The sequence below is a fragment of the Pogoniulus pusillus genome, chromosome 20 (genome assembly GCF_015220805.1).
Source record: "Pogoniulus pusillus isolate bPogPus1 chromosome 20, bPogPus1.pri, whole genome shotgun sequence".
Taxonomy (NCBI): Eukaryota; Metazoa; Chordata; class Aves; order Piciformes; family Lybiidae; genus Pogoniulus; species Pogoniulus pusillus.
Window position 1 is genome coordinate 12,668,455 of NC_087283.1, and position 24,329 is coordinate 12,692,783.

The 24,329-nt window shown below is 41.3% G+C and overlaps 1 long non-coding RNA gene across 3 annotated transcripts in view; it reads left to right on the plus strand.

Annotated features, from left to right (window-relative positions):
• The first annotated feature begins 1,813 nt into the window (after positions 1-1,813).
• LOC135184467 (uncharacterized) overlaps positions 1,814-24,329 on the plus strand; it is a 125,938-nt gene continuing 103,422 nt past the window's right edge. For all 3 annotated transcript variants that reach the window (XR_010306043.1, XR_010306044.1, XR_010306042.1), the window contains exons 1-4: positions 1,814-1,891; positions 3,452-3,480; positions 3,872-3,939; positions 6,359-6,399. This is a non-coding gene — a long non-coding RNA (uncharacterized LOC135184467). The remainder of the gene's footprint in view (positions 1,892-3,451; positions 3,481-3,871; positions 3,940-6,358; positions 6,400-24,329) is intronic.

A 24,329-nucleotide genomic window follows, 5' to 3' on the forward strand; every position in this document is an offset into this window, starting at 1 on the left:
TATGCTAGTTCTTCCAGTTTCTGCTAAAATGTTAGCCTTTTGCCTCTTACATGTACATTTGGAAGATGAAAGGAAAATAGGGTCTTGATTTTTATTTGCCACTGTGAAGACAAATCAATTTCCCAACCAGAGGTGCTGTCAGAAGAGGGAAATAGAAACTAGCACTTCTGAACATCATCTCTGAAGGCTGCAGAACACTCCTGTGTGATAGCCTGTACCTCACAGTGCTTCAGAAATAGACACTGATATCCTATGCTTTAAAAATCCCCAAACCCTAAGTAGGTGTAATTTTAAAATTTCACTTGAAAAACCATCACCAACAACAAAAGACAAGAAGAGGGATCTGGATTACAATAAAAATCGAGTCTGGATGCTCTTATCTAGGAGATGATTAATACATCAGATAAATTGTTCAACAGTGGTTCATGCAAACAGACCCTCTATAATTCTGCCAGAGTCAGTGAGATCAATCTGCTCTGCTGAGTGATTGTGGCACTGACCACTCAAAAGAAAGCACCTAAGGGCAGCTGTAACTTATGCTGATTTCATGCCCCCCATGACTTCAAAATATATGAGATTCTCCAGCTCCCTCTTGAACAAAATCTATGTATACCCCCCAGGAGATGCTTGCTCCACTTTTGGGAGTGAACATGACCCTTTCCTTCTTCATTGGCCCATATTTTGTACATGCCACATGCTGCTTTTTTATGTGGTGTTTTAACACAGCCATCACCTGCAGACAAACTAGTTACCATCGATAATTGGAATGACAGGGCTTCAGTATGGCTTTTAAGATTTGGGCAGGGTGAGAGAACACCTGAAAACCCAAAAATAAGTGATACAAAATCTCTGTAAGTCTCTAGCTGTAAATTATTGGATTAAGAAAGAAGAGAGAGCATGTTCAAGTATTTAATGCTAGAAATATAAATTAGGTGCTGAAGAAGCACAAAGCACCCACTTGTACTTCCTTAATAGGGCTTTTATTAAAGACACTTAGGAGAAATTCCAAGGAGGGAGAGATCAAAACAGTGGTCTCATCAGCTAGGGTATATTAGCTTCTCAGGAAGCACTGAACAGTAGGAAAACCCACACCAACCCACAGGTGCAGGCACATTACATTGTAAACAGTTCTGATTCCACAGAAACACCCTCAGCACGTGTAATACTCCCTCTTAGCCTGGCTCCTGCACTCTGGAAGCTGTGTTAACCCCTCTACTGCTGGATGCAGACAGACCTTGGCACACTCCTGTCTTTGTAAGCAATGTGTTCTGCAGTCACATTGCCCTTATCCAAAAGCCTTGCTATTGGCCATTTTCTGTGCTTTCTTACAGACCTGTTTAGATCTCTGCCAAGAAGCTGTTGTATGGGTAATGATAAAGGGCACAACTCCCTCAGAGACACTGAGCACCATGCCACTCAGGTTTCTGACCCACCTGTACCCTCTTCTCTACAGTGCTGTTCCCTGGCTGGGAGCACCCAGCTGGTCAGACATGCAGCAACATAACCAAGTACCTAGAAATTAAATACTCTGGAGACTAACTAAAGCACTTGTTATACCACTGTGGGCTAACAGAGTCCATATAGGTGCTGCCTGTCATCTGCTCGACATCCCAGCCTCAAATCCTCTCATGGAATCACGGACCACAGCATTCCAGCTTGCAGCCCAGCAGCCAGAGCCATTCACACTTTGCCCTGCTCTAGAGAAGGCTTTCCAGCCACCTGAGCTGCATTCAGGCTTTTGGCTGAGCTCCAGAGCTCAGCCCACCATCTCACCTCATCAGCAGCAGTCAGGGACCTTGGCACACACCAACTGGCAGAAATGTAGGTGCTTGCTGAGTTAAATAGGAGCTGAGAGGTGGTTTGGAGAACATCACTGACTCCTCTGTGGTAGGTGAGTAATGTGGCTGTGTAACCAGCTTCCCTGCTAGTTAGTCTCAGAAATTGCTGCTTGTTGGACCTTATAGTTTTCAGTGAAGATTTCAAGTCCTGTGAGAAGTTTGACTCACAGAAGAAGTCTTTTACTGATTTTAAGAGTTAAAGGTTTGCTGCTCCATTATCTTTCCTTTAAATACAGGCTATTTTACTTACTCCCCTGTAACTTTGTCTAACCTCTCTTTGAGTGAATATACAGCTTTTTCTTTGTTTCCTCTGCAGTTTTCTGTTGGTCTGGTTTTTTTTTTTTTCCTTGAAATTGCTTTGCCTTTTTAAGATGGGGAGAGAAAAATAAGGTTTTAAAATAGAATTTTGAAACAGGTCAGCTGTGCTTTCATGTATTTTTGGGATTTACAATAGGACAGTCTATACAACAGCTCACAAAAGAGGCAGGATTTTTATTGTGTGTTGCTGTTAAGGCAGAGTAGTGGGTTGATGTGGCAAGCAGGTGGCATGACACTAAGTATACATGACAGTATATATGTAATACCATTTTCTTTAAGGAAGCTTGTACGCTATTTCTCATTGCTAAGCTAAAGGTCAGGGTGTCAGGTGACTTCTGCAGCAAGAAACAATTCTCCAATCTGCAAAACTTCTGCTGAAGTTGGTGACATTAAGAAAGATGGAGGCAAATTGGAGAGAATCCAAAGGAGATCAACAAGAATGATTAGAGGTTTTGCAAACATGACCTATGAGGAAAAGTTAAAAGAATTGCATTTGTTTAGTCTAGAAACAGGAAGCCTGAATAGGGACATGCTAATAGTCCTTAGCCATGCTTTTATAAAATGGGTGCTGATCAAAGGTTCTAAGTGTCTACCGAGGGCAGGATGAAAGTTAATCGGTTCAACTCGCAGCAAGGGACACAGAGATTGGATTATCAGGAGGAACACAACTCTACAAGTTAAGCAGGCAGCAACTAGAGGGGGAGTGCAGTCACCATTGCTGCACCTTGTGACTAACTGACATGGGTGTTCTTGACCTACTTGTGCTGCAGAATAGCTGGGTGTTGAACTTTGAGGACTTCCGTAACACAGAATCCTGCTTGAAAATCTTAGGTGGGCATGACTATTGCAGAGAGTACATTTCTTCTCTGCAAAATTGCATCCACTTCCCTGCCATGTCTTGGTAACGACTGTTTTCATTTTAATGATTTTGATGGAGCTTTCATGTCCCTTCTGTCAGAACCATTCAGTTTGCCAGGCTTTTCTTGGGCTGCTTTTCTCTCCCTTAGCAGAGGGAGGGACCTACATGGCTCAGCATCATTGTTGCCGTTGCTGACCAATTTTGACAGGCGGTGAATGGCCTTGCATTTTGCCATTTTACACTCTGACTGCTGCCTCTGCTCAGGTGAGGTTGCACTCCTGTAACTCTGGCAGGCAGACTTACTTTAGACACAGCCTCATCTTTTTAATGGCAGAGGCATCAAGCTTTCTCTACATCAATTATACAACTTAGTTGCTTGCAACTGAAAAAAGAGGCTCTTTGCCCCTTTTCACTAATGGTATAAACTTTTTTTCAGAGTTTCAGTGCAGACTTCAGGTTTCTCAGGTGAGCTCCCTCATTTACACTTGTAATATGCACATTGTGTGGGTAAGACAGCAGTTTAACCCTAGTAGTACTACAACATACCCTGCAGTGCAGCTGGAGTTCTAGTTACTCCTCAGGGAAGCCTATTGCAGCAGCACAACCCCGTGTATCAGTAATAAAGTGTTTCAAAGTCCCATAGGAATGTTAGTAAGTTTGAGATAAACACAGCATGTTAACTTTTGGGACCTCTTACTCCATTTTGCTTCAGTTTAGTCCTCACTGCCCTATTTTCATCCGGGACTTGCAGTTTCATGGGGCTTCTCTAAGCATAGACATAAAGATAAGGGTTTAAGTGCCAAAACATCTTTTTAAGTATCCTTGAAAAGTCCTGAGGTCTTCAAACTATCTGCAGGTAATACACATAGAGGACACAGGATACGTGAGAGGTCACTGCACCACTGGGAAGTGGCTGAAGACCAGGTAAGGCACTACCACCTCTCAGACAGCTCAGCCAGTGGCAAGGCATGTTGCAGATACAGCATCTGCTACCTCTGCATCCAGAGTGCCTCTAATACCATGAATTTTTGCCTTGATACTTGGTGGATAATATGTTGCATTTCTCACACACACTTGATTTAAGGCTTATTCTGTAAGGAAATACCTCCATCTGCTTCTCCTACAGTTTTTTAGAACATTCAGGATGTTCTGTTTTTAACAAGCCTTGGCCAGAGAACTTAAAAATAGTTTATGGTGTGTCTGAAAATCTGAGAATTAGGAGTACTGTCTTGGTCTTTTGCTTTAATTTGGTTTGGTTTGATATTTTGGTTGTGGGGTTTTTATTGTTTGTTTTCTTTTTAATGTGTTGCTACCTTTTAAAGTACATATTCAACAGCAACATGAAGTGGCTACATGCAGCCACCTTTTAATTGCAGGTCAAGCCAGCAGCCAAAAGATGATCTAAGTTCCTTGTGAGGAAAGGAAAGGTCTAGGAGTGGAAAAGGAGAAAGATTTGCTTAGCAGAGTAAGTCCAGGCCAGAGCGCAGGTACTGGCTGGTACAGGCTCTGGCTGAGGAGGAAGGGGGCTAGTGGCTAGAAACCATGACTTGTAACATGACTAGTTAAGAAAGGAAAATAAAGATATAATTATTTATTAATTTTTAAGATGAAGAATTGAAATTACAGCTTAAGGCCAAACTCATTATCTGAGTTACTAAATGTCGTTCAAAGACTGGTTATGGCTCAAAGTCTTCAGTCTATCCACTGTGTACCATATTGAATTCTACATCCTGGTCTTCTGCTGTGCCCACAACTATTCTACCTGAGAAATGATGGCTTTGCCAGAAATAAGGTCATTGGAAATGACAGGATGGAAGGGCAAAGATGAGAAAATATATTTATTTTGATGTATTTCGATGGAAAATGGAATGAGATGCTAGCATCTTGCAAGTTATTGTTTCTAAGGCTCAGCCAAGGCTCTCCTGTGGTGTAAATTAGTCTTGTCCTGGGGCAGAACCTGAGGCTTACAGACTTTCTGCAGCTGCAGATGTGCCATCGTTGGGCTCCTTCCTATTTTCCTTGCATACTTACCCACCTATATGTGTGCTAACCTCTACCTTTCTACTGATCCGTGTCACTAGTGATATGTTTTATAAAAACACAAGCAGTTCTTTTTTTCTCTAAAGAGATGTGATGTTCTAGTATTAAAATGTGTAACAGCAAATGATAGGGGTTACAGGAAATCGAGTTTACTTAATTCCATTCTCTTGGGTGTATTACATATCACGACCCTTCTGCCACTAACAAATCTACTGTTAAATCCATCAAAATTCATTTCTGTTTACTATTCATTTTCTGTATATTAACTTGAACAGAGCATTTATTTGGCTTAAATTTTATTTTCAGTGGTTGAATGTATGTTCCAAATGCAAGTGGAGATGATTTGCTAGGATTTAGTTAGGAGGAATGTGGAATGTTAGTTTACAAAGATAATAACCAAGCTATTAAAGCCAACAACCCCTTTTAAAGCAAACATACCATTAAAATATAGGAAGAGTTTATAGTGTAAATAAAACCAAGGATATGGATTATTTAAAGATAAAAATTTTAGGGGTAGTCATGAGAAAGTTGAATAAATATATACATAATTTTACCACTCTTTTTGCCTAAACTGAACTTAAAAGATGCAAATAAAGGATGATAGTTTATGGGAGGGGAGAGACAGCTACACAGAAAGTGATGTTAGAAATCCATTTTACTTATGGAGATGTATAATAGTGATGTGACTTTTATTTTCTAATCTGAATCAGATTTCAGAGGGAAAAAAAATTGTGCCTAAACTCCTAAGTGGCAGAATTTATCTTGCTTGTGAATCCATGCAGTGGAAAGGGAAGCAAGACATTTGCTTCTAGATCATTCTCCTTGTCTGAATGACAGATACAATAATTCCCTCTATTAACCAGATCCATTGTCTTTATTTTGCACAGAAGTACTGTATTGCTGAGGTAGACTTCCACTGCTATGCATATTTTAAGGGTTATTTGGCAACACAAGTAAAGCTAAAAGTAGCCTCTTAATCTAATTAATTGACATTTCTGAATCTTGCTTTCACAACAACACATGGTTTCATGTTCTGGGTTTTAGCACTTGTCAAGCTTTTTTGGAGAATGTTTTGGTCAGAATGACAAGATAATTTGTGACTGAGGCTCCAAGCTAGAGAAGTGTTTAAGGCTATAATGATTTATTATCATCACAGAATAACAAAATTTACAAAGCGTTTCATCAGAATTCTTGCACTGAGTTTGCCACCATGGTAGAAGCAGGCAGGGAGGGGGGGTGGCCTCCTATACCAGTGCCATGGTGACTTATTTCTCATAATTACAGGGGGAAATTTCTTTTGCAGCTTCTCTCGACAGACTGGCAGCGTGGTTACAAAGACAAGAGGTGAGGCAATTTTAACAACCAAGAAGGTAAAAACTCTGCCTTTCTTAAACAAGCACTATGGCTAAAGTGAAAATAATTACCACGTGTCTTGTGCCATATATCATTTACACGTAGCCACGTTAGACTATCAATATCAACATCTTGGCGGGGGAGATTGGAAATTGTGACACTGTAAAAAGTTTGAAACAGTGACTGTCTGTGCTGATGGTCAAAAATGCACACAATACTGTTTTCTTAACGGACAAAATAGGTGATGTTACAGAGTGACAGAGCATTTATGGGATGGCGTTTGTGGACTTTGAGGCAGCTGCTATAAAAAGAAATAATATAACAGCACTAATTTTGACTTCATCTTGATTCTCTGCTAAGTGAGCTAAGGATGCCAGACTTCCTGAGACAAAATGTCTGACTCTGAATGCAAGGCATTTCCACTTATTCTCTGTGTTTCTATAATTTACTTATTATGTAATTAAATACCTTGAAACCTTAAGCATTGGTTAGTTTAGACAAAGTTGTGACAGTTATTTGACTTCAGAGGCCAGGAATAGAAGCTACTTCTCCAATGCCCTAAAGTGATTTTGAGGCTGTTTTGTTTGACTACCAAATGCATACCTTCCCAGAGCAATCCTTTTCTTTAAAGATGCAGTCATAGCTCGTTGAGGGATGAGTAACAAGTTTGGCAGCTATAATGCATGCAACGTTTTTTTAGTGATAACAGAGGTAATAACATATATCCACAGCAAGTCCTTTGTCTCATGGGATCACAAAGTTGTTTCTGATAGGAATCGACTTTAATTGTTGTATGTGTTTATAAGGCACTAGGACTGTAATATCTATCTGCCCTTTCCAACAGCTAGTACGTGGTGAACTAATGGAGCTGGCACAGGGAATAACCCCTTGTATTCCAGGCTTTTGTTTTTTCTTACTTTTCACAGAATTAGCCAGGCCCTTGCGTTTAGTGAGCTGGAATGTAAAAAGATGTGTCTTGCATCTCCTACAAGAGCTTGCCAGATTTGGGCTCTGATGGATTTCTGGCAAGAGTCAGTTCCGGAGCTAAAGACCCACCACAGAGAATATCTATTTATTTAAGCTATTTATAGCATTTCTAAAGAACTCCTTACTGTGTTATCTCAGCATGTCACAGAAATTAAAGGTACACCATGAATTAAAGGTATACCAGCAGCATCCAGTATTGCCTGCTATAAGGCCCTGCAGGGCTTCTAGTGGGAGTCCATACTAGAAGGAGACCATGGTGGTCATGTCTGGGTTTGAGCACAGATATGGTGGCTAACCCTACATGTGCTGAATGTCATATGGGAGTGTGGCAGGTCTAAGTACAGAAGGCAGCTGTTTTCCACCAGTCAGAGTTTCTGTGGGCTTCGACAGTCAGCCCAAACTGCAGCTTATTGTCATAGTGGAGTCTATTAATTACACATATGTTAAGCACTGAATTAAATTCTGGATAGATGATGAACGAATGCAGCCTTCTACCAGATGAGTGAGAATGAGAGACCTAAGTTGGCAACCTTTGCTGCAGGCAACAGAAAGAAAATTATTGCAGTCAGTGCCATACTGAACTGCCCTGTAAATTTGGCCATGTGCCTCCTGTTGCTGCCGAGTGCTAGTTTCCTGCTTGGGTAGGGAAACCTTGTTTCCACTTAATCCTTAATTCTGCTGCCACAAGCTAATAACATGCCTGCATCCAGGCTCAACTAGGAGCAAATGTGTGGTTGAAGGCCCTCCATCTTGCAGTCCGTAGGTGCTGCAGTCGTGCTATAGGTGTCTTAAGGACAACTCCTATAGGTAATGAAAGAAACATTGGTGAATTTTGTGACTCTTTTTGAGTGAGAAACCTGATAGACCCACAGCACTATCAAGTTATTTAGCAGTAAAGTACTACAAAGCAGTCTCCTCTTTTCTGCTACCATCAAAGTCAGCTGTATATTCTGATTAGGATGAAAGTGGTTGATTGGTCTGAAGATCTAAACGAGCTTGTTTAGATTCTGTTCATTGTCACAGAGAAGCAACCACACCTCACCTATTCCCCTCTGCACCCCAAAACAGTTAATAGGATGACCAGAAGCAAAGCTGGGGCTCTCTGTATTGAAGCAGTAATGTAATTGCTAGAGTTGGCATTGAACTACCTTCCCAATGATTTTTCCCAGAAAGGAAGTTCAGAGACTAGGTCATAATTGGTAGACTCATTAGTATTAAATTATGTGGGTTTTATTAGGGGCCAGACATTCACTTGTTTAAATGTAGCTGGCATTTTAATGCCTCTCCGAGGGAATGTAATATGTACTGCACAGGCAATACATACTGACTTTTATTGGTACAGACCAAACGCACAGGTGACTGGGGCACCTGCTCCTATCGATGTTTAAGGCATGTGCAAGCTGTTAGTGCAGCTGAGAAGCAGAGTGAGAGAAACGAGACCACTCCCTTTCTTCTTTTTTACTTTTTTTCTCCTTTGTGGTTGTTTTTTTCAATCTTTCTTTAATCCTTCCTTCCTTTTGCCTACAAAACATTGAGACCTCCTTGCAGGAAGCAATGCTTTTCATGTCTGCCTTCCCAGGTAAGGAGAACAATAACAGTAATAACTGTTTATAGGGAATATACTATGGTGTTATAAAAGTCACATGGCATTTCAAATTGACCATGCTACTCAGAGTACAGCTGCTTCATATGCCCATGAAACTGAATTGCAGCAAGGTAGAGCATTATGGCTGTCAACATTTTGTGAAGCATACAATAGAAACAAGGAAATATGCATTTAATGGAACTTGGGGTCACTATAAGATCTTAAACAATTATTATATGTATTAACATAAGCATGTGATTGCTATACCAGAAAAACCTTTTTCATCCCACATGCTTTGCAAAATGTTGTGTTCTTAATACAAAGTATGAGTAAATTATCCAGGGACACATGTTGTTTTTACTAAGACACAGTGGCAATGAATAGATAAAACATTTGCTATTGACCAATCTTTTTAACTTTCTGGGGTTTTACTGGAACTTTTCCTGAGCCTTTCTGTATATCCATTTGGTAAAACATTGAGTATTTTATAATGAATTGAAATTCTTCTTTCTTTAAGTAATTTTTATCTGTTGAAAATCTTGAAGATCTTGACAGTGCATATTTAAATTCAAGAAAAAAACCCAAAGGTGGAAATAAACAGCCTGCTCCATAGGGGGTTCCCAGAAACTAGAAGATATGTTATGCACCTTAGACTGATCCAATCACACTTGGATTAGCTGGAGAATTGCTGTGTGGTTAACTAACTTGCAGGATGATATGGGAAAGGAGTCTCTCAGAGTGTAATTAAATGATAAGTTCACATTCGAGGGACAATTGTAAGTTACCGAGACTGTCATATACAATGCCAAAAATAGGCTGTCTCATGATGAATACCCTTATTAACAGCAACACTGCTCTGTGTTCATAGTATATGGCTAGGGAATTCAACAGGACTTGGTCCTGTTTGTTAAACATCTCCCAATAGATTTTATATGAGATTCACATAAAAGATGACTACATCTGAAAAGCAAATAGACTACGTACTCTTAGCCCATGCTGGTGTGGTTGTTAATCATGTGTTAATAGTCAGATCTGGTGTGGATTCACACCTTTATTTGATGTAACAAAAGCTGTTTTTTAACAGAATATAGCAATATGAACTTTATTATTACCAGTGGAAAGTGTCTGAGAATAATCTGTGTTCATTACAGACTCCCTTTAAGGAGTGGCTTGGTGGCTTTGAAAGGTGACATCTTCACCATTTGCAAGTTTTGTCGTGAGAGCTGTTGGTGGGAGTTGCTCCTCTTTCAACCATATAGTGCACCTATTAGCAGTTATAACTTGACCTCTGATTTTATGCTTTGTCAATAAAAACACACTAGTTTGGCTAGTCCAGCCAAAATGAGCCTTCTAGCTGGCCCAGGACATGCTCATTCAATCAAAGATGGGAAATGCCTACCCTCTGCCTCACACTAGAGGAGTGTGAGATGGTCTTTTGGACAGCTGACCACATCCAAGACACGAAGCTCTAACTTCCTTGACTATCAGTCCCAAAACAAAACCTCTTTGTACTGAGCTCTTGGCAAGACGTTCCAAGCAATAAACTAGCTGTGGTGCAGTGCAGCAGTTCCAGTTTTCAGGTAGATTTACATTGACTGTATTGCAGCCTTGTTTGTTTAAATAACCAGAACCCTATCTGTTCAAATAAATCAATATCAGACTTTCTGAGTGTTCTAAATGGTGCTAATTTTGAAGTTAATGTTGCAGCAAGGTCTCATGTGAAGTCTGTGAGAGCAAGTGAAAAGCTTGGGTGCTTCTGTGGTGTTAGAAGCAGCACAGTGATTTAATCCTGAAAGAGTCTTTTCTGTGTCCTTTTTATTCCAAGTGCTATTCAGATCCGATGCAGGTAGCATTCAGGCATACTCTGTGTGTGTGGTTCTTTTCAAAACTTCAGGTAAATTAGCAGGTTTGTGTGGCTCCTTAGGTGGTTTCTTTTCCTGACACGCAGCTGCAGAGCAGGACTGCAGTTTGTGGACGGACTGAGAAGGGCTGCGTGACCCTCCCTGGGTACGCTGCAAGGCAGGCAGCCCCAGGCCTGGGGGCGCTTGGACTGTCTGTGGGGCTCGTGGCTGCTGTGAGGCAGGGCTGATCGCTGCGGGGAGGCCTCAGTGCTGCGCAGTCCTCTCGGCAGTCTGAAGGCTCTGAGAAGCCCTCCTTGAAGGCCAGCTGGTGGCTGGATGCTGGTGGGCATGTCTGCTGGATCCAGCACAATTCCAACAAGCCAAGTGTAAGATGCTGGAGAGATCTAGTTGACCTTTCCTGCCGATAAACACGAGCAGATGTGTTCTTGTCTCCTGTGCGTGCGTTTGTTGGAGTGTCCTGCGCTTGCTTATGTGTAGTTGAAATCCAGGAAGGAGCATGCGAGGCTGAGGCTGAGCAGCTGCCACTGCTGCAGGTTTCCTTCACTCCTGGTAAGTGGGATTTTACTGCTTTCTTGGCTTAAAAAGGCTCTCAACAAGTTGATTGGACTGCACAAGTTGCAGTGTCTCTGGCACACATCCTTTGTGTGCCGTGACTGAGGGTTTAAGAGGCCCTGCGGAGTGGCAGGGATGACTGCGCCTCTGTGCTGAGGGCCTTCCGTGGTGGAAGGTGGCATAGTGTGTGACCATGCTTATGCCTCAGCAGGGACATCCCCAAGCTGTGTGGTTGCTCCACAGCAGGGAACCTGCCTTACAGAGGTAAGATTACCTCTGTAACTTGCTGGAGGAGGGGAGCTGTTTGCCCTTTTTCAGCTCTCTGAGTTTCTGAAATGTTGGTCTCAGACTCTTTGGCTTATGTGAAGAAGGACAGACATCAACAAGCAGAAAGAGTAGGGCTGGGAAGATAACTTGTTTTCTGATAGCTGGAGTGTGGCAAGCTTTGGGGGAAAGCACATTTATACAGCTTTCCTCTCCACAGAGCCCTTTGCCTAGAGCCTGCGTCCAGTGCATGTGTTGGCGCTTTAAGAGATGGAGAAGGCCACGGCACTGTGCTGCCAGTGCAGAGGGTCTTCAGGCATGCAAAATGGAGCAGTTTAGATGGAACTGAGTTAAAAGACCGAGATAATATGCAGAACAGTCTGTAGGAATGCTGATAGTTTTGTCTGCATGCTTTATTAAAATTTGCATAGCTTTTGATCTTATCTGAAAAGCAGTAGGCCCAGCGGCACCAACGCCAGTGGCATTCACTCAGAGCTGCCTCACTCGAGGAGTAGTGCAGGCCCTGCAGGTTCAGCAGCGGTGTCCTTTTGCAGCAGTGTAAAGCTTGGGTTCTGTAGACTGCTGCCCATGGACCCTTCCTGGAACAACTTCTGGATAGAAATGAGGGAGAGTCTCTCAGCTTTATGTAAGATCTCTCTTTTACTCTCAATCTACCTACGCCAGGGGAGATTTAGGCTCAAGATGAGGAGAAAGTTCTTCACTGAGAGAGTCATTGGGCACTGGAATGGGCTGCCCGGGGAGGTGGTGGAGTCACCGTCCCTGGGGCTGTTCAAGGCAAGGTTGCACGTGGCACTTGGTGCCATGGTCTAGCCTTGAGCTCTGTGGTAAAGGGTTGGACTTGATGATCTGTGAGGTCTCTTCCAATCCTAATAATACTGTGATACTTGCAGGAAAAAAGGTGTTCAAGGCCAGGTTGGATGAGGCCTTGAGCAACCTGTTCTAGTGGGAGGTGTCCCTGGCTATGGCAGGGGGTTGGAACTGGATAACTTTTGAGGTCCCTTCCAACCTGAACCATTCTATGAATTTTCCCTTCTTCTGGGGATTGTGGCGTTTACACACCAATGGCTCATGCTTGGTATAGGAGTCTGGGTCAAGTTGACGATGCTCCAGGGCTACAAAAAATGTAGGTGGGTGTATTTCTTCTCTGCACTTAACCTCTTAGTAAAGAAAGTGCTTAGAATTTGGACTGCTATGTCAGGAGTTAAATGAGTTCTGATTTTCACTGTCAGCTGGAAAAAGGCAAGGGGAAAAAAGGATAAAGGTATCAGCTGAAAAATCACAAATCATTCAAGGAGATTTGGGCACCTTAATTGCACTGAAATCTGACTGAAATATAGACCTGTGTATGGAATGAACCTGATTTTGCACTTCTCTTTAAAATACACAAACTTATGGGAAAAGAAGATATAAAAGTGTTTGTGCAAAACATGCTTTCAGTGTGATTTGTGTGACACAAATCCAAGGTGCTGGTGTTCTTTTTTAGTTTTGCATTTCAAAGTCACATGGATCTCATTCAGCTGATACATGAAGGTAATTCTCCAAATTCTACTTTTTGGAACAACTTAACACAATACAATTAGCTGCATTACTAGGCACAAGGGATTGCCATACTTGGGAAAATTCAGAGCTGTTTGTTTGGAAAACATACACAAAGCAGTTTTTAGTTTTCTACAGGTCTCCTGTTTGGAGCATGCTCAGTGTCTGTGTAGGTTTTGCAAGCCAGCAGTAAGTTATTACTCTATCGCTTACTATTGAGGTGACAGTGATATTTAGATCCAGAACTCAAGTAGAATGTACATCACAATTGGATGCAACTGGGTAACAGTCCCAGAAGCTTCTTTATGATATGTGATGGATCTAGAAGACAATTGTTTCAGGGCACTTGTGTACGTTGTTAATATGATGCATGATGACGTGACCAATTATAGTAAGCTAATGTTCAAACAGCATGTCACAACCTGTGTATCAATGTATTAGATCTCTTCTTTCAACAAACAAATGAAACTGAGCAAGATGAGATGAAGAGTCATTGACCTCATAAAAGGTCAAATTCCTTTTAACACTAACCTCCCTACTTCAATGTAATTATTAGAACGTTTGCTTACATCTGTAAGGAGGAGAATTAGCTTTAATCTTGAAATCTGTGATTCGATTTGTCAGAAAAAAAGCTTGTCATGAATTTAACCCGTGGCAGAGGTGGTGCTAGAATTGTCTCTTCTACACAGCTGTGCTTCTAGAGTAGATGCTTTGGTTCAGGTGAGGAGAAGCCGCAGCCTTGCTCCTTTCTCCTTAGAATACAGTAGGAAAATGGGAAACATAAATCCTCCCTTGTGTTGTGAATGTGGAAATTTCCTTTGTTTCTGGGTGAAGGTGAGTATTGAGTATTAGCAGTTGTCTTTCCTGTCACCTGGAATGTATTTGAATAGTACCAGCCTCAGAAAAAGCTCTTGGCATCTCTCAGCATTGAACTGTGTCTTTTGAGGAGGGGAAACCAGCCTGTCTGGTCTTAATTGGCTAGGTGTTGCAAACAGTGACTTCCCTTTTCTGTAAAGGCTGTCCTTGCCACACTTGTCCAGACATGGGAAGGCATCATCTTTGTTCGGCTTTTACATGCATGGTGTAGATGATGGAATTTACAGTCTGCCTCAAAAGAAATTGTTCATATATGAAACAAACTCCTTTTCAGTGACTTACTATGTGTCTGTGTCTGCAGGAAGTCAAATGCAGTGCACAGGGCCAGCATTTCAGCAGTACGTGACTGCAATAAGATGATCTTTCCATTTTTAAGTCAGTGTGGTCATTCTGGGTACTTTTATGGAGGATTTGTGAACCTAGAGCTCTGTTGTGTGAGCAGGAAATGTTATGAGGTAACATAAGTTGAGAGGTAACCTTTCAGCAGAATGGTTTGAGTTAAAATAAAGGAATTGAAAAAGAGTACAATGACCAAAAAAATCTATAAAAATGCAATTGCACTAATATAATTTTATCACTTATTTAAAAATTTAGTCGACCCAAAAGACTACCAAGTGTGAAATTAAGGAACAGCTCCTCTACTTTTATGGAAATCACTCTTCTTCACTTGTCTAATAGCCTGATTTTGTCAGATCATTTATTTCCATGGTTTTAAAATGAGCTTGACAGACAGAATTTTATAACACCACTTTACTGCAAATAAGAACATCATTTTCGCTTATTAAAACTGAAGCTTAGAGAAAGCATTAAAATTAACAGTTCACTCTACTTTAACCTTTTGAATACTACTGTGACTTTATACTCCAGACTATGTGTAAGGAAAGACTTGATGACTGCTGGGTACCTAATTGGAGCAGAGCTCCAAAAGGACAGCTGAGGGAGGAGCCACTCTGGCTATACTTATGATCTGCTCACACTTGCTTTGATAACTCTGTCTATGCAAACATTTAAACCAGCACTGACAGAAATTAATACTTGCTCCAGTCAAGGTGACTTCAGGCACTAGAACCATGTGGTGAAGAGAGGCAGTGAATCAGTACATTACAGCAAACACGGTCTGAGATTACAGGCATGTTGCTGCATACAGCAAGTGCTGTAAAATGCAGCTTATTCTCTTTAACAGATGTTTCACTTTTTGTATAATTTTCCTTTCTGAGCAATGAAAACTTTGTCTAATCTTGAAGGTCACTGACAGATGATGAATTCTCTACTCTCTATCTGGCAGTAACTCAAACATCATGGCAATGGTGGTGGGACACATCCTCCTCCAGCTTGGCTCATCTCCAGAGAGGAATGTCATCTTCAGAGCTACAGCTGGACCTTATCTGCCTTGGGAGAGTGCTTGGTAATGACAGTGTAGATCAGGTTTTCTCATGCATGTTCATGCAGCCTTGTTCTGCTCTCGGTTGCACGCCTGGACTTAACTCATTGCCACAAATTCTTGCCCTAGTGTTTTGTTCAGGTTTTTTTTTTTTGTTTGTTTGAGTTTTTTTTGTTTTTTTTTTTTTTTTTTTTTGTTTTTTTTTTTTTTTTTGTAAAGCTAATTTAGTGAAGGAGTGGGAGTCTCAGACCAGGCAGGGCTGCTGTAGTTCAGGCTGCTCCTTCTTAGCCAAGTCACCCTTCTTCTAACAGTGGTTATCCCTTGAAGTTTCTTATCATGATAAAAATAGATTTTTCTTCTTAGATTGTCAACATTGTAGTAGATAACAAGGGCAGATCTTTTCCAGGATCTTCACTGGAACAACATTCACACTCTTTCTCTGCCAGCACATACAACTTATAAAATTAAGGCAGCAGTGAGAGAAAGAAGTGTGTCTGCCAATTGAGCTGAACAGGTACCTACCTTCAAAGGTTCCTTAGCCTTTAGTGTGCGTCTGCAGGTCAGCCAACATCTATCTTTTCTTCAGCCTTAGGGGGAGTTTCCTAAAGTTTCACCACACTTGAGATCGAGGAGGAAAGAATCAAAGACTCTTTGTGTTTAAATACAAAAGTGGGATAAATAGGACAGGTTTTGCTTCTGGTTTTGACTATGGAGATCATTTATCTTCAACCCATCCCTTCTTTGCTTCTTATCTCTGTCATGACATAAGATTTTGGTATACTTAATTTCCTGCCCTCAAACAGTCTGCAGTGGTGAAGATTGTTTCTGTGCAGAGTCTTGTTACTTCTTTTCACAAGATTTCATTTCAATATTTAAAAGATTCCTGTAGAAGCTGATAATGGTGCATTTGAACTCCTCTAGATGAAAGAACTATATAATGGAACAGTGTTATCAACACTGTATTTTCAGTGTCACAGCCTTTTGGTCTTGTTACAGCTCATAACAGTGAGAGAAAGTGCTAAATGGAGAACATGTAGCTCATAAATTTCTCCACCAGCATTTCCTGCAAGTCCAGATTTGGTTTGAGTTCTAATTGCTGTATCCTTTTGGTGTGATTAAACCATCATTCCTTGCCTTTAAGGATCAATCCTCTGGACTGGAGGTTGAAAATCGAATTGCCTCTGTACCCTGAAGTCTGAGAATCAGATGAAGAAGCTTACTGCATGGAGACTTCAAATTTTAGTTGAACTAAGTCTAAAAAATGACCAAAGAACTTTTTGCTGTGATAGGGAATTAATCTCCCATTTCTACAAGAAGTGTTATATGGGAGAGGATACACAGGATTGAGTAAGGTATGGTTGTGTTATTGGAAAAGGTATAGCCTTGTATCATCTTCATAAATGAAAAAAGCCCCTCAGCAGCCCAGACTGAAATTAAAGTTGATGGTACAGGAACGTCTAGCAGTCTAAGTTTATATTTCATGTACAAACTTGATATGAGATAAGAAAAACAAATTTATATCAGGAATCCTTTGGCAGCAAGTATGGAAATGAATAAACTTTTAAATTACAATGTCCTATCAATGGGCATCTAAAAAGGAGCAGTAAGATAAGGTAAAGATATGTTGTGAACCACAGCTATAATAGCCAATTAGCCATCCAGTCAGTTAGTATGCCACAGAGGTACCATCAATTCTGAATTAATACGTACTACAGCTTTCTCCAGCGTACCAAAAGAAATACAGCAGCTGGAGTAACAAGTGAAGATGAGGAGCTGTAGGAATAGCTTGCAATTCAGGCAAGTTTATCATCATCTGATGCTGTCTTGGAAAAGAACTCCAGAGCAGCAACCATGAATAAGAAATCTTAACATTTCTTCTTGAATTAGAAGTAGAAATTTGAAACCTGCACTTAATTTTCATATCACAAGGGCTTCCAGCTTTCTGGCCTCCCTGGAAAACATTACAGATGAGATTTTAAATTTAATGACAAGAACTTGAATAGTTTTTAGAAGGCATCAAGGCCATCCTTTTGCCTCAAGGTGGTGTAACTGATCGCTCCTGGCAGAGTGTCATTCCTGGCAGATGCTAGTCTCATTTTTGTTTAAAAATATTTTGGGAAACTGCACAAATATGTCCAGGAAATCTCTTCCTGTGCTTCACAGTTTTTCCTATGCAACAGTTCTCCCTTATTATCCAGTCCAATTCTTCCTTCCTGTGATTTAAACCTTTTAGTTCTTACTCTATTCATTGTGGCTTATGGCAGCTTTGAATGTATTTCTCTTTTCTGCAGCCTTTAATGTGACTGCACATTGTTATCAAGTTAACATGTAACATACCTCACTCTTTCCTTTGCTGGCTTAAAAAAAGTTGGTTAATTAACCTGCTAGGTTATTGCTTCCTGATTTATCATTGCATCTAGATTTTTCTCCACTTGGATCACAGACTTGTTGAAGGTACCTCAAACCAGTATCACTTGGGATCTTCCCAGTATATAGAGCAGAAGAATCACTTCGTTTCTTCATTCATGTGTTGTGTGGTATGTATAGGTTTATGCATCTGAATATGACATTAAACCTTCCTAGCCCCAAAACATTTTCAGATCCTTCCTTAATTTGTCTGGAGCTTCCTAGAACTCAACATACTAGCAGTACATTCTGGTTTGATCTGTTCAACAAGTTTAGTGAGCTTAGCCTTTCGTTTTATCGTTCGGGTCACTAATGAGAGTGCTGAGAAGTACCTGATTTAGACCTGCCTGTTTAATGCCTCTTATTCATTTCGATAGTGAACCATTGATAATTGCTCTCGAGATACGGTTTTCAACCAATTTTGCACTCACTGTATTGTATTTTCATCAACATTATGTGGGACATTACATTGGAAATCAGGAACAAGTGATAGCTATTTAGATGTGCTTGAGAGTTCAATGAGTATAGATGTATTAATATGCCTTTGGATTTCTTGACTGTTCATTGAATGGATTCACATTTTTACTGGTGCAGCTGGTGCTTTTTAAAAGTGATGCATAGAAATTCACTTGCTAATGAAAATTGCTAAGATATCATAAAGAAATGAGTTACTGGGTTCAGAAAACCAAAAATTACACTGAATCTAATTGCCAAAGAGAAAGGTATGCTGCCGTGAATTTGATTGAGATTTTATGTAAATCCTGCCCAGCCTGTCCACTCTGGCATTTGATTTACAAATCTATTGGACAGTAAGGGTATACATAAATGCAGACTGTGGGTAAGCAGTAAAGCAGCTGCTCTGCTGAGCTACTAACTTAAACAAATGATAGACATCTTACCATTTCTGCTGTGTTTTTTGTCTATAGTATTTGTTGTTGGAGATGATCAGAATGCGGTTACTCAAAGCTTTAGATTCATGTCAGTAGTTTCTGAGTTCTGAATCCTACAGGCATGCTCTACTTCAGAACAGCAGTTATGAAAATAAACCCACTACAACTATCATAAAAATGGGAGTGATAGTTGATGTGTACTGGTCCCTCATCTTTAAGCACTTAGTAGTCTCCCAGGCTTTGAAGTAGCCAGTGGTGTCTTTCAAAGCTTAGTCTATGAATTTATCATCTCTGCAGTCTGAAGTCCATTCCAGAGGTGAAGCTGTGTCATATGGTTGTATATTTGAACCAGTCCAGCAGAAAACACAATGCCCTGTTCTGCTTTCCATGTTGTTACTTTTTTCTGTGGCTCCCAAACCAAAGAATTCTAGGTGCTTTGTATCATTCAGTGAAATGTCTTGACTAAGAGGTTTTAGTTTATAATGTTGGTTTATTCTTTTTTCATTGAAGGATTTACCAGTCCCTGTTCTGAGTCTGTCTTCACAATCTACATACCTCATGGCAAGCAATTTGAACTACACTGCTAAGAAAAGAAGATGCCTTTTGCAGTAGGAAATGTGTGCTTACTTAAAGCGAGGCTTAGTATAAGGCTTGTAATTGTCATTTCTGCCATAAGCTCTCCATATGCTTTAATGCACCACTAGAAACCTCACTGGCTCTTACAAGCCTTCTTCCATTTCAGTATTAGTAGAGTAAATTTCAGCTCAGTGTTCTGTCTCTATCCAGAGAAATTAACCCAGGAGAATTTTCTATAGAAAAGAACAAGCCTCCAAAGGTGGTGTTTGATTCTGTATTCTCTGTAACATGCTTTGTAGTGTTGCATAATGTGTGCTAACTTGGAAACTAAAGAAAAAAAGTGAGATTTGCTCAGAGCTTGAGACAGGGCAGGGCACAGTATCCTGCGTTTTGATCTGCTGAAACAAGCTTCAGTGGATTCTGCTGATTTAGATCATGCAAGTGGCAGGGCTTAGATTGCACTAGTGGTGTTAAGGCACATTCAGGCAAACCGTTTATTCATCAGTTCTGTGATGAGCACTTCATGCATAGCATCTTCTTTATCATTCCTCCCCATAATTCGATGTTAACATTTTCCCATTCCTTGGTCTTTAAGATGTAAATAATCATCTGATTAAATATCTCTTGAGAAGATTATGCTATGGATAGAGGACTGTCACTGCACCCCTCACAATCAATGTTTCACTTGTTTATGTGATGTATGTACACCTGTGAGTAGTTGCCATTACCCTTGATTGCAGCGTGGGAGACTCCTAGCTTCAAACACAACCATGCAAAAATCTGTCTTTTTTAAATAGTGTCTATTTTGCAAATGCAAAAGCAAGGAAATGCACTGACTGTAGATAAAGCAACATTAATGCTGAGAAAAATATTGTAGAAGTCACTGGAATTACTTTGGTCCCTCCATTGCTCCTATCATGAACACTGTGGCTTATGCAGAAGGTTTCTTAGAAAAAAATCTTCCTAAAAATAGAATTCCTATCATATGTAACTCTAGGTATGCCCTGAGTTTTAGTGAGACATGGATACCTTTGTTTACCAAGTTTTACCTGAGAAATTAATTCACATTAGCTTCTGGAAATGCTGCACGTGGGTTGAACCACCTAGCTAGGGAGCTGAACAGAGGGGAACAGGAAAAGGCAATGTGTCAAGTGTAAAGAAGTTTCTTGCTAATGTAATGCAGGGAATAGCATTAGGTCCAGTGTTATTTAACATCCTCGTTAATGATCTGAAAGAGCAGAGTAAACAGCTGGTTAATGAAATTCACAGATGATGCTAAATTGGAGACATTATAAATATCACTGAGGGCAGTGAAATAATAGAAAGGAAACTGAGATCAGAAACATGCCAAAGAAATAAGGAAAGGAATGTCATCTGGGACAAATGTAAGGTAATGCCCTGGGGGGAAATGGAAACAGCTCTGCTGTCTGGGAGAAGCACGACAAGCAGTATCAGAGGCAGATATCAAAGGCACCCCAGTTCTGCAGCATAGCCTAGCACGGACCAAACCCCAGCAACCCACAGCAGCTTTGCACTATAAATACAATAAAACACTAGTCACCAGCTCCCTTACACCAAAGAGTGGGGGGAAATACTGGTGTATATCTGGTAGGTTGCCTCCATTGGAGCCAAGAAATCCCCCTGCCCTGTAAAATCCATCTGCTGGGTGTTCAGCTGGCATATTTTGCGTGGCCTCTGAGAGTCAAAACAGCTTTAGCAGATTTCAAATTTGACCTGAAGGATGGAGAAGGATAACACTAAGAAAGGCCAGGAAGATAGAACAGGAGAAGTATACAAATAAAATGTTATTAAAGATAGAAATTTCAATGTGGATGCCAGGCAAAAAGCTCCTAGTGGTGAGATGTAATTCATCTGCAGAATAGTCTTCTGAGAGAAGTAGTGGAAGCTCTGTGACTTAGGAGTTTTGAACACTGAGTGGAGGAAACACTGGAAAAAAGATGATAGGAAACAGTCGAGTCCCTAGGGAGAGTATGGGCTACATGTGTGTTCAGCTGTTCTGCTTTGCCTTATCAAACCAATATAAACATCTCCTATATTGTTCACTATCAAAGCATGTTGCACACAAATGATGATTCTGGAGAATATTCATAGATCTCACTCACAGAAGCATTTCCACCAACACACCTTTGCTGCTCTATACTGAGATTTAGTCAGTAAATTTACAAGCTTTGCTTCTTATCTGTGGTTGAATGAATGTCAGCCACACTGAAGACTGAAAAGGAAGATTAGCATTTAAAACTCTTCTTTGTGCTATATAGCTCTTTTTTACAGGATGTGCATGTTCCTAGTTCTGTGCTTAGAGCCTTAAAAATGGTTAACATGTATGTGAAAAAAAAATTAGTACTGTAATTATAGTAAAAGGCTACCTGTCAGGAAAATAAATGCAAGTAATCAACCATAGGTTTTGAACTGGTGGAGCCATTCAACCAAGGAGGCAGAGCTCCCAGTGATGTCAAGTGCTTATGCCAGAGTACAGTCAGTCTGAGAACCAAACCCACCACATTGGAACCAAATACACTGGAATTAAACTACAGCTGTTTGACTATGCAGGAATGTGAAAATGAAATGGCATTTTCTAGCAAGTTTAAAAGACATGCAACTGCCTAGTTTATGTATGATGACCTCTACTGTTTGCATCTGTGCACATAAAGCTGCATACAGATGTAATACCACAGTAAATGTATGCTTACAATGGGCACATGGAGGTATCTAAGCATGGGTCATGCTTGATCAGATGCAGGATGCTCACAAACCCATGGGGCCACAGGATTAAGCATAAAATCGGATTCCCTGTATTTGAGAACCACTCCATTAAGACTTACACTTGAGGTATCAGATTAAATGCTAGGCACTACATGATCATAGGTCTGGCCTGCTTTGGATATTTTTTTCTGTGGATATGTTGTTGAAAAGTATTTTTTTTAAGATGTTTCTATTTTGCTGATTGGTTGTGCATGTCTTCTGTCAGTCTCCAAATGCACTAGAGGAAAGATCAAAGACTGTAAGCACAGTCTAAACTTTCTTCCAATTTATATCAAATGATGGTATCTGTATGATGATCTGGACCAGTGGATTGAGTCCAGCATCAGTAAGTTTGCAGATGACACCAAGCTAGCAGCAGGTGTCAATCTGTTGGAGGGTAGGAGAGCCCTGTAGAGGGACCTAGACAGGCTGGATGGGTGGGCAGAGGCCAATGGGATGAGATTCAACAAGGCTAAGTGCAGGGTTCTACACTTTGGCCACAACAACCTGAAGCAGTGCTACACACTGCGGATAGAGTGGCTGGAGAGCAGCCAGGAAGAAAGGGACCTGGGGATACTGGTAGTAGCTGAACATGAGCCAGCAGCGTGCCCAGGTGGCCAGGAGAGCCAATGGCATCCTGGCCTGGATCAGGAATAGTGTGGTCAGTAGGACAACGGAGGTTATTCTTCCCCTGTACTCAGCACTGGTCAGGCCACACCTTGAGTGCTGTGTCAAGTTCTGGGCTCCTTAATTCAAGAGAGATGTTGAGGTACTGGAACGTGTCCAGAGAAGGGCAATAAAGTTGGTGAGAGGCCTGGAACACAAATCCTATGAGGAGAGGCTGAGGGAGCTGGGGTTGTTTAGCCTGGAGAAGAGGAGCCTCAGAGGTGACCTCATTACTGTCTACAACTACCTGAAGGGAGGCTGTAGCCTGGTGGGAGTCAGTCACTTCTGCCAGGCACCCAGTAATAGAACAAGGGGGAACAGTTTCAAGTTGTCCTGGGGGAGGTCTAGGCTGGATGTTAGGAGAAAGTTGTTGGCGGAGAGAGTGATTGGCATTGGAATGGGCTGCCCAGGGAGGTGGTGGGTCACCGTCCCTGGAGGTGTTCAAGAAAAGACAGAATGAGTCACTTAGTGCCCTGGTCTAGTTGATGGGCTAGGGCTGGGTGCTAGGTTGAACTGGATGACCTTGGAGGTCTCTTCCAACATAGCTGATTCTACAATTCTGTGGCACTACAGTGAGCCGGTTCCAGCAGTGAAGTTGCATCAGCACATAGCTTGATCCTCTGATTGCAGCAGTGTCAGTCCTACTTAAGCTAGTGTGAGTAATAGGAGCTTTAATTCAAAGAGAGCTTGTTTCCTAAAATCATCTCCCAGTGGTGCTGAGATACTGTAGTTATCCTAAATACAGATGTCTGCTGTTCCTTAGACATCACAGCAAGGTACCTACTGGGTAAATGTAAACTTTCAGATGTTGAGTTCTGAGCTGTATGAATTGATCAAAGCTGCAGATAATGAGACATTATTTAAAGGATTTAACAGTGAATAGGAGAAGTGCCATTAGCTGAGGGAAAACTTGTGCCGAGTTTTGCTGATGTCGTTCTGACAATGAGATCTAACGTGGGACACTTGACACTTGAGACTATTTCAAAGTGCAAGCACAACTCTGAGCCTCTCAGAGTTGAGTGGTGAGGTAGCTGGTCGTTGTCCTGCCTTCTGACAGTACCAGGCAAGTGCTCTGGCCACCTTGCACTGCAGAGTGTACCCAGCTTCCACGCAAGTTGTAGCTTTCGTCAAACAAGGAAGGATTTTGTTCCTCATGCGTGTAGCAGTGTTAGGGGCATTAGAAGTAGTGGTCAGCCCCTTGCACCCAAGTACCTGCTTGGGAGAAGCCTCTGTCATCCTCCTGGGTCAGACCTTGCCCTAGGGAAAGATGCAAGGCTGGAGGAAGGATTGAGACCCAGCCCTGTGACTATCAGGAGCCTGCCTGATCAGGAAAGCCCAAGACTTGCTGCTGTGGCTGAAGGCAAGAGGCCATTTATGTATGACAAGAAGCACTTTGAGGCACATGCATGTGCACCGTTTTCTTTAAGTACAGAGGCCATTTTCATAGCCATGTCACAGAGCCATAGAAACAGTCAGAGTTGGAAGGGACTACTAGGATCATCTAGTTCAAACTCCTCCTGCCATGGGCAGGGACATCTCATACTAGATCAGGCTGT